A 15,530-nucleotide genomic window follows, 5' to 3' on the forward strand; every position below is an offset into this window, starting at 1 on the left:
GAGAGAGAGAGAGAGAGAGAGAGAGAGAGAGAGAGAGAGAGAGAGAGAGAGAGAGAGAGAGAGAGAGAGAGAGAGAGAGAGAGAGAGAGAGAGAGAGAGAGAGAGAGAGAGAGAGAGAGAGAGAGAGAGAGAGAGAGAGAGAGAGAGAGAGAGAGAGAGAGAGAGAGAGAGAGAGAGAGAGAGAGAGAGAGAGAGAGAGAGAGAGAGAGAGAGAGAGAGAGAGAGAGAGAGAGAGAGAGAGAGAGAGAGAGAGAGAGAGAGAGAGAGAGAGAGAGAGAGAGAGAGAGAGAGAGAGAGAGAGAGAGAGAGAGAGAGAGAGAGAGAGAGAGAGAGAGAGAGAGAGAGAGAGAGAGAGAGAGAGAGAGAGAGAGAGAGAGAGAGAGAGAGAGAGAGAGAGAGAGAGAGAGAGAGAGAGAGAGAGAGAGAGAGAGAGAGAGAGAGAGAGAGAGAGAGAGAGAGAGAGAGAGAGAGAGAGAGAGAGAGAGAGAGAGAGAGAGAGAGAGAGAGAGAGAGAGAGAGAGAGAGAGAGAGAGAGAGAGAGAGAGAGAGAGAGAGAGAGAGAGAGAGAGAGAGAGAGAGAGAGAGAGAGAGAGAGAGAGAGAGAGAGAGAGAGAGAGAGAGAGAGAGAGAGAGGAGAGAGAGAGAGAGAGAGAGAGAGAGAGAGAGAGAGAGAGAGAGAGAGAGAGAGAGAGAGAGAGGGGGGGGGGGGGGGGGGGGGGGGGGAGGGAGAAGTGAGGTATGATTAGCCTCACTTCCCTCCGTCCTGAGAGAAAGACCAACAGACACAACGGCATGATACCCGACAGGCCGTTGAATCGTATTTAATGAAGTCTCGTAAACAAAAAACGGGGTTTAAGAAAGACGGAAGAAAACAAATAGGTGGGAGGGAGGGAAGGAAGCACGACGCGGTGAAGGAGAAGGAGAGGAACACACAGAGGTGACAAGAGATGAAGAAGAATAAGCAAGAGAAGAGAAAGTGACAGTTTCTTCTGGTATATACCACTCCAGTTGATTGCTCTTCCCCCCCCCCCCCCCCCCCTTCTTCATCCCCTGGTGAGTGTCTGGACGCTCTCTGACTCCAGTCACTTCAGTCACACACTCTCCAGTCAGCCAATATTCTTAAGTGTTTTCAAAATCCCGCTTCTGACTGGGCCTCTTCGTGTCACGGGAGACGCATTCAACTGTGTTTAGAAGCAGCAGCGGCCGTGGGCCTCGGCCGCTGAATTAAGGTGTGACTTAACTGACCTAAGGTCAGCGGCCGCTAAACTTATCCAGCGTTCATAAAGTGTTGGTGTTTGGGTGGTGAGTTGGCGCTTCTGTTTGCAGGTTTAGGTCCTAGACAATATTGGCATGATCATTGGGAGCCCAAACAACGTTATGTTTCTGGTCGTGTGTTTGTGTGTCACTCTCACTCACTCTCCCTCTCACCATCTCCCTCCCTGTCCATCTCTTTTTCTCTCCTTCTGTCTCTTTGCCACGCTCTCACACACCCCTCTCTCTCCCTTTCTTTCCATTTTAAAAAATACAAAATTAGAATGGAAGCTACTAATTGAAAACTATTTATAGTGTAATCATTAATTTATTTCAATTCACGATACAAAACCTTATCACTAAATAATTGAAAATCGATATTTGCTTATTATTATTATCATCGTTCAGGAATTATTTTACCAATGACAAAACATTTTACTTGTTCAGTGTACGTTCACTGTTCGCTCAGTGTACGTTCATTGAAAGCTCAGTGTACGTTCATTGGAAGCTCAGTGTACGTTCATTGAAAGCTCAGTGTACATTGTTACGTTCACTGTACGCTTATTGTACGTTCAATGTACGTTCAGCGAGCGTTCAACTTGCCAGAGAAGAAGGCGCTGTCTGAGCCATTGATCGTCTATTTCATTTTATATTCTCCGACCTTGCAAACCCTTGCAACAAAGTTACCTCTAACCAGACCTGGTCATTGTTGAGGAAATGTTGCATCGTATTGCTGTAAAAGAAATGGTGGTAAATGGTATTGATAAAATAATAATATATGATGGTATATTATTGATGTATTATACAGCTCGCTTGATGTTGTTATAATCTATAGCAACATCAAGCGAGCTGCTGTGACCGGGTCAAGTCCACTGGAAGATTGAGAAGGGGACATTGAACAGGACTGTAAGCTTGTCTACAGTTCCAGTGTGGGAGGAGGGAGACGACGTGCGGCTGGACCTGTCTTCAGCGCCAAGGAGGAAGAGGACCTGCCTTCAGGGAGTGAGCACGGAGACGACGCGCTTCTTCAAGTCATCTGAGAACCTTGTTTTGTGCCTGACCTTGATCAACAGAGGACCCACCACCAGGGGCCAGATTCACATAAGCACTTACGCAATTACTTACGAACGTGTACATCTTTTCTCAATCTTTGACGGCATTGCTTCCAATTATTAAACAGTTAATAAGCTCCGAAGCACCAGGAGACTGTTTATAATAGTAACAACAGTTGATTGGGAATTTTTCATGCTTGTAAACTGTTTAATAAATGTAACCAAAGCCGTCAAAGACTGAGGAAAGATGTACACGTTCGTAAGTACTTGTGTCTTTTCGTGAATCTGGCCCCAGGGCAGGGGACCTCAGCAACCATCGCCGGAGGATATGTCGACTTTGTAGCAGAGAGAATTAAGGTAGACAAATTCCCTCCCATTGCCCCCTTGATCTAGGTGAGCTAGAGTATTATTCATGTCGTGATCATTGTCTTTATTACTACTACCAATGTGGTAGGGTTAGGCTATGTGCCAGATTCTACATATATACATGAGCTAAAATGTGTGTGGGGGTGTAGTGATATTTTGTGGCAACTAGAGGAAGTGGCTGGTTTCAAGAGGCCAGGAGCCAGATTCACGAAGCAGTTACGCAAGTACTTACGAACGTGCACATCTTTTCTCAATCATTGACGGCTTTGGTTACATTTATTAAACAGTTTACAAGCATGAAAACTTCCCAATCAACTGTTATTGTTATAAACAACCTGGTGTTTCGGAGCTCATTAACTGTTTAATAATTGTATAGATAGCCGCCAAAGATTGAGAAAAAGATATACAGATTCGTAAGTGCTTGCGTAACTGCTTCGTGAATCTGGCTCCAGGAGTAAAGCATTTAAATCGTCCAGCTGATTGTGTTGCCAGAGGCGGAGTGAGGAGTGCTGCCGCCGTCTGACATTTCTACATATACTATTTACCTTGCGGATTTACTGTAGTTTTAATCCAGTAAACTTACCATTACTTTTACCATTGTGTTTGAGCGAGCCTTCCATCTCTAGGGCAAGTTGAGTAAATTATTTAATACTGCACTGCATTATATCTGGCATTGAGTCCTTGGCTTATGATAATTAACAAGACCAATGAAGTGTTGCTGAGACTAATACAGGTACCCATATATTATATTATATATATATATATATATATATATATATATATATATATATGTCGTACTTAGTAGCCAGAACGCACTTCTCAGATTACTATGCAAGGCCCGATTTGCCTAATAAGCCAAGTTTTCATGAATTAATTGTTTTTCGACTACCTAACCTACCTAACCTAACCTAACTTTTTCGGCTACCTAACCAAACCTAACCTATAAAGATAGGTTAGGTTAGGTAGGGTTGGTTAGGTTCGGTCATATATCTACGTTAATTTTAACTCCAAACAAAAAAAATTGACTTCATACATAATGAAATGGGTAGCTTTATCATTTCATAAGAAAAAAATTAGAAAAAATATATTATTTCAGGAAAACTTGGCTTATTAGGCAAATCGGGCCTTGCATAGTAGGCCAAAAAGTGAGTTCTGGCTACTAGGTACGACATATATTATATATATATATATATATATATATATATATATATATATATATATATATATATATATATATATATATATATATATATATATATATATATATATATATATATGTCGTACCTAGTAGCCAGAACTCACTTCTCAGCCTACTATTCAAGGCCCGATTTGCCTAATAAGTCAAGTTTTCCTGAATTAATATATTTACTATAATTCTTTTCTTATGAAATGATAAAGCAACCCTTTTCTCTATGTATGAGGTCAATTTTTTTTTATTGGAGTTAAAATTAACGTAGATATATGACCGAACCTAACCAACCCTACCTAACCTAACCTAACCTATATTTATAGGTAAAGTTAGGTTAGGTAGCCAAAAAGAGCGAGGTTAGGTTAGGTTAGGTAGGTTAGGTAGACGAAAAAACATTAATTCATGAAAACTTGGCTTATTAGGCAAATCAGACCTTGAATAGTAGGCTGAGAAGTGCGTTCTGGCTATTAGGTACGACATTATATATATATATATATATATATATATATATATATATATATATATATATATATACATATATATATATATATATATATATATATATATATATATATATATATATATATATATATATATATATAGTCAACAACCACATTATTAGGGTGGTAAACATTTCATTCACTAGGGCACTAGGAGACTCGAACCGTCGACTCCCACAGGCGTGAGGCGGATAAACTACGATTGTACCACGAGGTTAGCCATAATAGCAAAGATTTCAGAGGCAACCCAACATGCTCCCCAACTGAAATTTCTTACCTTTCCCCCGGCTTGCTACAGAGTACATGGGATTTAGTAGTCACGTCCACGTCATATAAATCCTACGTATTCAATGGCAACCCCGGGGGGATGGAAAGTATACATTTTCAGTTGGGGAGCGGTTAGTTGCCTCTGAACTCTTTCCTTTTATGGCTAGTCTCATAGTACAGTGGTTGAGCTTCCGCCTCCGCCTGTAATGAAGGCGTGAGGCACAAATGAAGACGTACAATGAAATGCTATGGAGCCGGCGGCCACCAGTTCATCTCCGCGGACTTCATGGGGGGTTGTCATGAGAGCCGATTCCTCTTAAACGGGGGGCAGTTGGGCAAGCTCCGCGTGTCGGGACTCCAGTTATGGTCAGTCATACAAACAGGGAGCCATTCTAAACACGTAAATGTGATGAAATTGTTTTAAGTATTATGTTACGATATCATGACAATATAATGTTGATTCGGGGATAACACAAAAATTATTATTTTATAATGATAGTTAAATTTTATGATGTCGTTAGGATGATTCGATGATAACATTTTATGACAGTGAATGGCAATGCTATAACTACATGATTATGACTTGGTGGATATGACATATGATGGTGTTTGATGATATGATAACGTTGATGATATGATAACGTTGATGACCTGGAGTGAGCCAGTGAGCTGCAGTAAAATATTTACTGCAGCTAAATTTACAAGCCTAAACTTATAACATTTACAAGTCTAAATTCTCCAATTAAACGTGCTGACGTCATACTGTTCTCCAGAACATCTTAATACATTAAGAACATGCAGACTGTTCACCGTTCGTATTAAGCGTAACTTACGTCCCACGATGTTGTCTCTCGTCAAACACCGAGTTATTTTTGAGTTCGTTTCCATAAACATGCGAGATCGTGGAAAACAATGTTTGAGCTTCCAACACTGTTGTTCAAGCACGTAGAACTTTATATATGATAACGAAAACGTGTAATTTGTGCAAGTTGCATTTAAGACTCAAAAGATGTCGCGGGGACCATTTAGTGTTAACTGTATTCAAAATACAATCAGGAAAATAGAATAAAGAGTAATCCCCCTTGCTTAAGATGTATCAAAATCGACAACTTTCAGAGATCATTGATTGTGTTAATTTGTATTAGGATGTATTAATTTACACAATATCTATATAACCTGTTATTTTCCACAATGTCAATATTATCTCTATTCTCTCCCATATAACATATACTGACTGCGTTGACTCAATCCGCTCCAATAAAGGGTTAATGTGTTAATCATTCCCAGTGTTAATACTTAAACTCCAACTCCTTATCTCAATATTATTGAACCTTGCACATTTATTATTTCATTCGACTTTCCCCGTCTTTTCTCGTTTAATTCCCTCCTCAGCATTCCTAAAGACTCCATGGGGGGAATTTTTTTCTCAGAGATTAGCAATCAAGGAGTCCTGTGTTCCCCCTAACAAGTTCCTTGCATCGTTAAGAGGCTTCGGGAGAGGGAGATTGTTAATTATGACGAGAATGGTTGGTTTCTTAATCAAGTTAGTTTTTCTTAAGATGTCCTAGGGTGATTAAGAGTCCTCTGGCTCCTTTATTTATATTTGTCTGCATAATTTCTCCCCCTCTGGCCTAATTAATATTACCACTGTTGGTTAATTATTACTCAGGAATGGGGCAATTTCTCAATGTGAAGAAAATTAACTTCCATTTTGTTCCTTATACACGTAATAATAAGTTGTATGATATCCAAGATGGTAGATTGTACATAAATACATTCCGGGTGGACTAGTGAGTTACTGTAATGAAGCTGCACAGTTTGGAGTCAGGCACAGTAATGAGGCTGAAAATTAGGCCCCCCAATGGTCCAGGACGGACCGAAATGTCGTCACATAATGGTCCTGGACGGACACAAACGTCGTCACAATGGTCCAGGACGGACCGAAACGTCGTCACAATGGTCCAGGACGGACCGAAACGTCGTCACAATGGTCCAGGACGGACCGAAACGTCGTCACAATGATCCTGGACGGACCGAAACGTCGTCTCATAATGGTCCAGGACGGACCGAAACGTCGTCACATAATGGTCCAGGACGGACTGAAACGTCGTCACATAATGGTCCAGGACGGACCGAAACGTCGTCCAATATTTTCAGACCCGAGGGTTGGTTGTCTACACAGATTGCATCAGAACCATTGACACAACTGGTAATTAGTGCTTCATAAGAATTGCACTTATTTATAATCGATTAAATGTCGTTTTGGGTTACAGTCAAATGCCTAACGTGTAATTAGGGAAGGTCACAGCTTGGACAAGCACAGCCTACTGCTCCAGGCTGTGCTCGTCCGAGCTACGGCCAACACTAACGACTCATTCGTCTATTATAACGCACTCTCCTCTCGAATATAAACCAGTATAATTGTATATTATATCGCTTGTATTGACACAGAACCGAAGCATACTTACTCTTATACTTATATGGTCAGTATAAGCTCTTGTGGTTGTCTATATAATCCTCCTGTGGTTAATTGGCAATAAGATCAACACCACTGTAATTGGAGGGGGGAGGGGGGGGGTGAGGTGGCGGGGGACATGCAATAGAGGGAGGGAGGGACGTGGGGAACTGTGGAGTACTGGAGACGATACAAAGTAATTATAACTAAATTTAGTAAACTAATTCATCTGTTTGCTGATTTAAAGGTCATATTGGTTGATGAGGTTGATGAATAACTCAAGATAACTAAAAGTTCCTTAATATATATAAAGTTCATGTAGATTCCAACTTGTGTTGGAATAGAAAGCGATGAAACTTAAATAGGTTCATGGAGATGCAAATGCACACGATGGAACGACATGGGCTCAACCTATTTCCTCGCCCCATTTAACACAACGTCATCATACTCTACTTCCCGCACGCGGCTGATATTATTCGCAACGTTCACACAAATACATAACAATTACTTTAAAACAAAATTGGTACAAATACATAGGTATAGATGATAATTCGTAGGTTATAAACATATGCAAATTGCGTATTAATTTGTACATTTTTTGTACATTTGTGTATATTTCTCCAGAGTATAACTGCATCTACTACCATGGGTCTTGTGCCTCCAAGAAATGGGCTAGGGGGGTACCTAATGCCTCCAAGGACCGGGCTAGGGGGTACCTAATGTCTCCAAGAACGGGGCTAGGGGTCTCTAGTGCCTCCAAGGACCGGGCTAGGGGGTACCTAATGCCTCCAAGGACCAGGCTAGGGGGTACCTAATGCCTCCAAGAACGGGGCTAGGGGTCTCTAATGCCTCCAAAGACCGGGCTAGGGGTCTCTAATGCCTCCAAGGACCGGGCTAGGGGTCTCTAATGCCTCCAAAGACCGGGCTAGGGGTCTTTACTTCCTCCAAGGACCGGGCTAGGGGGTACCTAATGCCTCCAAGGGCCGGGCTAGGGGTCTCGAGTGCCTCCAAGGACCGGGCTAGGGGTCTCGAGTGCCTCCAAGGACCGGGCTAGGGTTCTCTAGTGCCTCCAAGGACCGGGCTAGGGGTCTCTAGTACCTCCAAAGACTGGGATAGGGGTCTCGAGTGCCTCCAAGGACTGAGCTTGGGGTCTCGAGTGCCTCCAAGGCCCGTATTATGGGGGTGTCGAGTGCCCCCAATGCCCGTATTATGGGGGTGTCGAGTGGCTCCAATGCCCGTATTATGGGGGTGTCGAGTGCCTCCAAGGCCCGTATTATGGAGGTGTCGAGTGCCTCCAAGGCCCGTATTATGGGGGTGTCGAGTGCCTCCAAGGCCCGTATTATGGGGGTGTCGAGTGCCTCCAAAACCCGTATTATGGGGGTGTCGAGTGCCTCCAAAACCCGTATTATGGGGGTGTCGAGTGCCTCCAAGGCCCGCATTATGGGGGTGTCGAGTGCCTCCAAGGCCCGTATTATGGGGGTGTCGAGTGCCTCCAAGGCCCGTATTATGGGGGTGTCGAGTGCCTCCAAGGCCCGTATTATGGAGGTGTCGAGTGCCTCCAAGGCCCGTAATATGGGGGTGTCGAGTGCCTCCAAGCCCGTATTACGGAGGGTGTCGAGTGCCTCCAAGGCCCGTATTATGGAGGTGTCAAGTCCCTCCAAGACCTAGGTAGGGGGCTCTAGTCCCTCCAAGACCAAGGTAGGGGGCTCTAGTCCCTCCAAGACCAAGGAAGGGGGCTCTAGTCCCACCAAGACCAAGGTAGGGAGCTCTAGTGCCTCCAAGACCTAGAAAGGGACTCTAGTGCCCGTGTTCAGTGAAGGAATTTGGCACTTCCCCAAAATTGTGTTATTGTGAACTTTGCCTTGTAATGTACTCGAAGAAATCTGTGGAACAAGGAACTTTGAACGTACCTTAGAATTAGAAGAACTTTGTCCCACGAGGAGCTGTTTGGGTGCACTTACCTGTATAGACACGAAACTGAATTATTCACAAAAAAAAATGTTAAAAGTCTTCATAACAAATCATCAAACAAATACAATGCCTATATGAATGATAACATTTTGATCCATATATTCATAAGCAGCTCAGGTGAAGGTGACACTTGAGGCTCGAGGAGTTGCCTACCTTACTTGAAGGACGAGGTCGCTGGGTCCCTCCGTCTGGTGAGGTCAGACAGGTGATTGTTGACACGACACTGACCCCGACACTCACACACAATCTTATGAATTCCAATCAGGATACATTATACAATATTCACGAATCTTTCAAAACGTCTTAAACACTCAACACTAAGACAAGAAACACTGGACGACCAATTGGAGCTGCCGACAAGAACGTAACTTTGCCACGAGGAAAATGACCCGTTTTCTACTGCCATTATCAACAAAACACTAAACACTTACAAGTCAACAAATTCACGTATAGTAATGACACTTCCTGGTCTGATGTCTTACTTAATTTTTCACTTACTCCCCAAATGGGACTTTTAGGCTCTTGCTTGACAAGAAATAATTAAAGTATACTTATAAAAACTCTTTTTCAGTCGTAACCACAATGTGCACTTAAGAATATTTCTAGACAAAGAAATTATTAATTAAAGTTATCGCGCCACTTATAACACAAGAATTGTTCAGTGATAACACATCATCGTTACTCAACATCTCGTTCCTACACTGTGCCCGAACACATTTATTTTGTTCTTCAATAACACTCAAGATGTTTCCATCACACTTATCAACATATTAGGCGGGACCCAAGAGGCGATGCTCGATCCTGCGGGCACAAATAGGTGAGTACACACTTCACTAAGATGGACTTAAGGCCTATCAACCTCTGAAGGGTTATTAAGGTCAAAACAACAGTTTACTGACCAACCAGCTAATATACATTACCCCTGATCATAGGACTAATGGAAACTCACTGTGTAAACCCCTAGAACATGGTATACACATCTTGGTGTACATGTATCCCGCCTCAGGTCCGTCACCATGTATAGCAAACGACTTACTGAGGTGACCCGCGCAAGTTGAGGGTTGAGAAGGTCCGCTGCTCGAGCCTCGAACCATCTCAGTCACAAACCTGCTCGAATCCTTTTGGTGTTTCCTCTCAGCCGGCAGCCCGTCCTCTTGAGCCAGGCCGTCTAGCCGTTAATCCAGCCGTTAAACAGCCTGTTTATAAATGAAAAAACGGTTTACATACGACTTGTAACTGATAACGTTCGGTCATTTGTCCATGTGCTTCGCTGCCGACCCGCGTTCGAACCACAGTGCTGTAAAGGCTTCACCCACGTATTTCAAATACAAATAATCGCCAATAGAACCTAAACACCCAACCTAACCTACACCCAACTTTACCTAGAAATTTAATATGTAATAATATTAACATGTTTCAGAACTAACCAATTTTAATACAAAATATGTTAACATTGAAGAATGCGTCTTTGGGGAGGCCGACGCTCTAAGAAGCCTGGCCTGAGGACGGGCTGCTGGAGTTGCCATGTCTCAAAAATATACTAAATTGCACGAGCGTAACCTAACCTAACCTAGCCTAACCCTAACCTAACCTAACCTAACCTATCCTATCCTATCCAAGGACCCACGAATAGGAAACGTGAACTTTTGTGAGCCGCTGTAAATAACAGTTCATCATATTTTGTCCGTTGAAGATTTTGACATGAAAATAACGAAGCATTATTCGCGTGGTCAGTGTTCCACCACAGCCCCGCCCCAGACCACTGGCCAAGTACCTCGCTGACCTGTAAAAAAGTCAGTAAACAAAAGTAGTGCAGTAAAAAAAAAAAGCCAGTCAAATCCTAGGAACAGTTAGACGTAACTTTGTGTTCATGGAAAGAAGATAGTTATTCAGCTGTAAAATCTCTAGTGCGCCTCTAGATTAGGATTAGGAGGGTGACAAGTCCCTCCAAGACCAAGGTAGGGGGGGCTCTAGTGCCTCCAAGACCAAGGTAGGGGGGGCTCTAGTGCCTCCAAGACCTAGGTAGGGGGGCTCTAGTGCCTCCAAGACCAAGGTAGGAGGGGGCTCTAGTGCCTCCAAGACCTAGGTAGAGGGGTTCTAGTGCCTCCAAGACCAAGGTAGGGGGCTCTAGTGCCTCCTAGACCACGGTATGGGGCTCTAGTGCCTCCAAGACCAAGGTAGGGGGCTCTAGTGCCTCCAAGACCAAGGTAGGGGGCTCTAGTGCCTCCAAGACCAAGGTAGGGGGGGCTCAAGTCCCTCTAAGATCCAACCCGAGTGCCAACAACCTGGCACTCGGGTTATCGTATCCAAGCACAGAGACCTCATCTACAGAAAAAAACACAACCGTTTTGAAGTTCAACACTTTGGCACAAAATTCATTCCTGGACAAAGTCGACTACAATACCAGGAGTGGTTGAGGGCCACAGGGCTAACATCACTGCCAACCTGACATGATAGAGCTGATCTCATCGAAAATTTTAAAATACTGAACACACACTAGAAGGTGAAGGGACGACGACGTTTCGATCCGTCCTGGACCATTCCCAAGTCGATTGTGAATGTTAACGGGACAATCGACTTGAGAATGGTTCAGGACGGACCGAAACGTCGTCGTCCCTTCACCTTCTAGTGTGGGTCTGGTCAACATACTTTAACCACGTTATTGTGATTCATCGCCTACAATACTGAACAATTTGGAAGATATTGATCCAGATCATTTTTTCAAAAGGTCAGATGTAATACAAGCAAGGAGCGACGGATTCAAGCTCCAAATCACAATGTTTAGAACAGAAAACAGGAGATACTTTTTTTCCTCCCAAAGAGTTCAGGTTAAACTAAGAATACTAAGATAATAAACTATATTCCCAAATTATAGAGTAGCTGAAGCTAATTTTACCCTTACACACAGAGATCACACTAACGTGATGCATCAAATGAACACATCCACAAGGGCCGTGACGAGGATTCGAACCTGCGTCCGGGAGCATCCCAGACACTGCCTTAATCGACTGAGCTTTTACTCTGTCGTAGCTCAATCGATTAAGGCAGTGTCTGGGATGCTCCTGGACTCAGGTTCGAATCCTCGTCACGGCCCTTGTGGATTTGTTCATTTAATTCTACCCTCATCTTTTTTTTTTTTTTTTTTTTTTTTTTTTTTTTTTGAGATATATACAAGAGTTGTTACATTCATGTACAGCCACTAGTACGCGTAGCGTTTCGGGCAGGTCCTTAATCCTATGGTCCCTGGAATACGATCCCCTGCCGCGAAGAATCGTTTTTTCATCCAAGTACACATTTTACTGTTGCGTTAAACAGAGGCTACAGTTAAGGAATTGCGCCCAGTAAATCCTCCCCGGCCAGGATACGAACCCATGACATAGCGCTCGCGGAACGCCAGGCGAGTGTCTTACCACTACACCACGGAGACTGTGCATCTATTTCAAGTCCCTCAAGAGGCCTCAAAAGGTATACAGTAGGCAAATAATAATGATAATGTACATTACAAATACATTTGTATTAATTCAATTGTTATCTCACAGTATACATATTAAAAACTATATTTCAATAATTTTAGTAATACAGTCTTGGGGCAAAGTATAAGAACCTGGCAAGAATTCTCTCCATCATACCACTTGTTGTTGTTGTTGTTGATGTCGATTCGGTACCTGGAACAAAAAGTTCCAAGTAGCACGGGCTATGGTGAGCCCATTCATCATACCACGTCAGTATTCTCTCTATGAGTATAATAACGCACATCCGCCGCTCTATTTATCATCCCGTTAACATTCCAAGACCGTATCTTCACACTATTTTTTCCCCCATGAGTAGTTTTCAAACGCCTAACTTTGCCATTTTTTTGTAACTTTAACATAACTTTCCGTAACTAAAACTCTCCGTAAAGTTTTTCGTAACTTTACCGTTTTCCGAAAAATTTACTGAAAAAGCAAAAGCCCCTTAGACACAGTCTCCCAGCAGTGTAATACAGCTGCTTTCACCTCACCAGTGAAGCTATTAACACGAAAGGTGATGTTATCTAGCAACCCGTTCTCGCACTTTCGTATAGTCAATATTGACTTATTAAATACGTGCATATGTGACATACTAATTAAGAAGGTTAGGTAAGGTCGGTGTTTTCTATGAAGCTTTTCAAGGTAAACTAAAATATTCACAATAAATTAGTATGTCACATATGCACTTATTTAATAAGTCAATATTGACTGTAAGAAAGTGCGAGAACGGGTTGCATCTAGTGCAGGCGAGGAGTTACAATAACGTGGCTGAAGTATGTTGACCAGACCACACACTAGAAAATGAAGGGACGACGACGTTTCGGTCCGTCCTGGACCATTCTCAAGTCGATTGTGATGTTATCTTAACTGCTTCCTCAACTTTCATTTTTTCTAAGCTGTTTTTCCTTACATTTTGTTAAACATTTGCACCACAGAGAGTTGAACACCGGCATCACCGGTGGATATTTTGTTCCTGATACTTCAGTAATACTCCATTATGTTCCTTATATTTGTTCCAAATAAATCTCACTCCTCACTATCCAGAGTTTAAATCCCCCTTGTCCATCCTTGGAACATCCTCGAGATGTTCCAAGATCTGTTCACCAGCCTCACAGTTCACAATGTTGTTCTGCACCTCATCGACTCGATGGTACACCTTTTCGGCTTCATTTCCTACTGCCCCTTAGCTAGCCTTAATCATCGTCGTTCCTTTCTCCCAAACATTGGTCTCAGGGAAGGGCTGTTGTTGTCTTTCCATAATATCTACCTTGTTCCTGAACAACCATTGTCCCTCTCTTTGGCGTTTCCTTTATCTTGCTTGTAGGAGCCGGATTGGAACAAAACCTGAACACCTAACCTAACCTCGGCCTAACTATACATGAAATTACAATATAATAATAATGATAATAACAATATTTTGTATGTGAAAAATTGCCATTTTTTATTACATAGTACGACGTTAAAATGTATAATTGCATTTTTGAGGTCGCAAGCTTCATGACCATGAAGCTATAATTTGTAATAATAATTATATATAATATATATAATAATAAAGCTATAAGAATAATAATTTGGGGATACAGTTTATTACCTTAGTAAACTTAGTTGAACCTGAACTCTTTGGGAGGAAAAAAAAGTATCTCCTGTTTTGTCCTAATCTAAGAACAGGACGCTTGGACTGGTCGGTACGCCGACGGACTTGTATCTTGCAGGGGTCGATCCCTTTTGGTCCAAGTGCAGTACTTGGGCGCCATTCCTTCTCCCTTTCTTCATATCCCAGTTCCATGTCCTCATATTCCTTTCCGATTGGCCACAGTTCACGAGAACGAGGCGGTCTACTCCCGCCTGGCAGTTGCTGGAGTTCATTGCTGCAAAGGTTCGGTAAATGTGGAGGCTTCAACACCCTCGCTAATCCAGGGGAAGTCTAGTCGCTTGTCAAGCTCGCCTACTAAAGGCCATGGGTGGTGGGATTACCATCGATTCATGAACCAATCACTTGCTGCGAAATGAGCTCCTTAGTGCACAATATGACGGTGCTCTGGAGGCAGCCCCGCTCCTGTGCCAGGTAAGTTACGGGCTCACCATAGCCTGTGCTACTTGGAACTTGTTCCGAGTAGCTGAATCTATAACAACAGCAACGGTGCTTTGGCATCGTTACCGACCCACCCGCGCCTCTGACCCACGCCCACGAACTAATAAAGGGATCGTCGTCGTCCCTTCACCTTCTAGTGTGTGGTCTGGTCAACATAATAAAGGGATGGTTTACGTAGAGGGAACGAGGTTAATTGTACTCTTTTTCTTCTATCAGCATTATAATTAGAACTAATAGTGATAATTGTAGAGGTTAGCAGAGGCGGTGGCAGTATGCAACCCGTCCTCCACTCAAGTCCATTCCATCCAGCGGTCGACCCCACAGACGAATTCATAAATTTGTAAATGTTGTTCATTCAAAACGGGAATATTCTAAAATATAAATTAATATTATAATATATTAGCATATTGTGCATATATAGGCATTGGTTAGGTTAGTTGTTTAGGTTCTGTTGGCTATTATTTGTATTTGTAGTACGTGGGTGAAGCATTTACAGCGTTGTGGTTCAAACAAAATTCGTCAGTGAAGCACTTGTTCCGGAAGTGTTCGAACGAAATGAGTTGTGAGTCGTGTGTAAACCGTTTTTCATTCATATTTACAACCCGTCCTCTTAAGAATAACGTCACTTTACGCTCGTATGCGCACTATGGCCAAATTTGGACGTAATTTGAAATGAAATCGACTCACAAAAGTGACGTACTGTTCCGTTTTCTGTTTGAGTCGTCCGGCTTACTCGGCAAGCTTAGAAAAGGAAACCTTCCATTGACGTTTTTCATAACGTTTTGAAACTTTATGAGAATTTCCTGCCCACCTAACCTATCAGAGGACCCTTAACTTACTGTTAGTGAAAAAAAATCCCAAATTTATTTTCAATTTTT

General features: G+C 42.7%; 1 long non-coding RNA gene across 1 annotated transcript in view; it reads right to left on the reverse strand.

The window, feature by feature from the left end:
• Positions 1-10,066, reverse strand: part of LOC138364893 (uncharacterized) — a 357,402-nt gene extending 347,336 nt beyond the window's left edge. The window contains exons 1-2 of the long non-coding RNA XR_011228606.1: positions 10,001-10,066; positions 9,205-9,852 (exon numbers count right to left, since the gene is read on the reverse strand). This is a non-coding gene — a long non-coding RNA (uncharacterized lncRNA). The remainder of the gene's footprint in view (positions 1-9,204; positions 9,853-10,000) is intronic.
• Positions 10,067-15,530: the final 5,464 nt, after the last annotated feature.

The sequence above is a fragment of the Procambarus clarkii genome, chromosome 2 (assembly GCF_040958095.1).
Source record: "Procambarus clarkii isolate CNS0578487 chromosome 2, FALCON_Pclarkii_2.0, whole genome shotgun sequence".
NCBI lineage: Eukaryota > Metazoa > Arthropoda > Malacostraca > Decapoda > Cambaridae > Procambarus > Procambarus clarkii.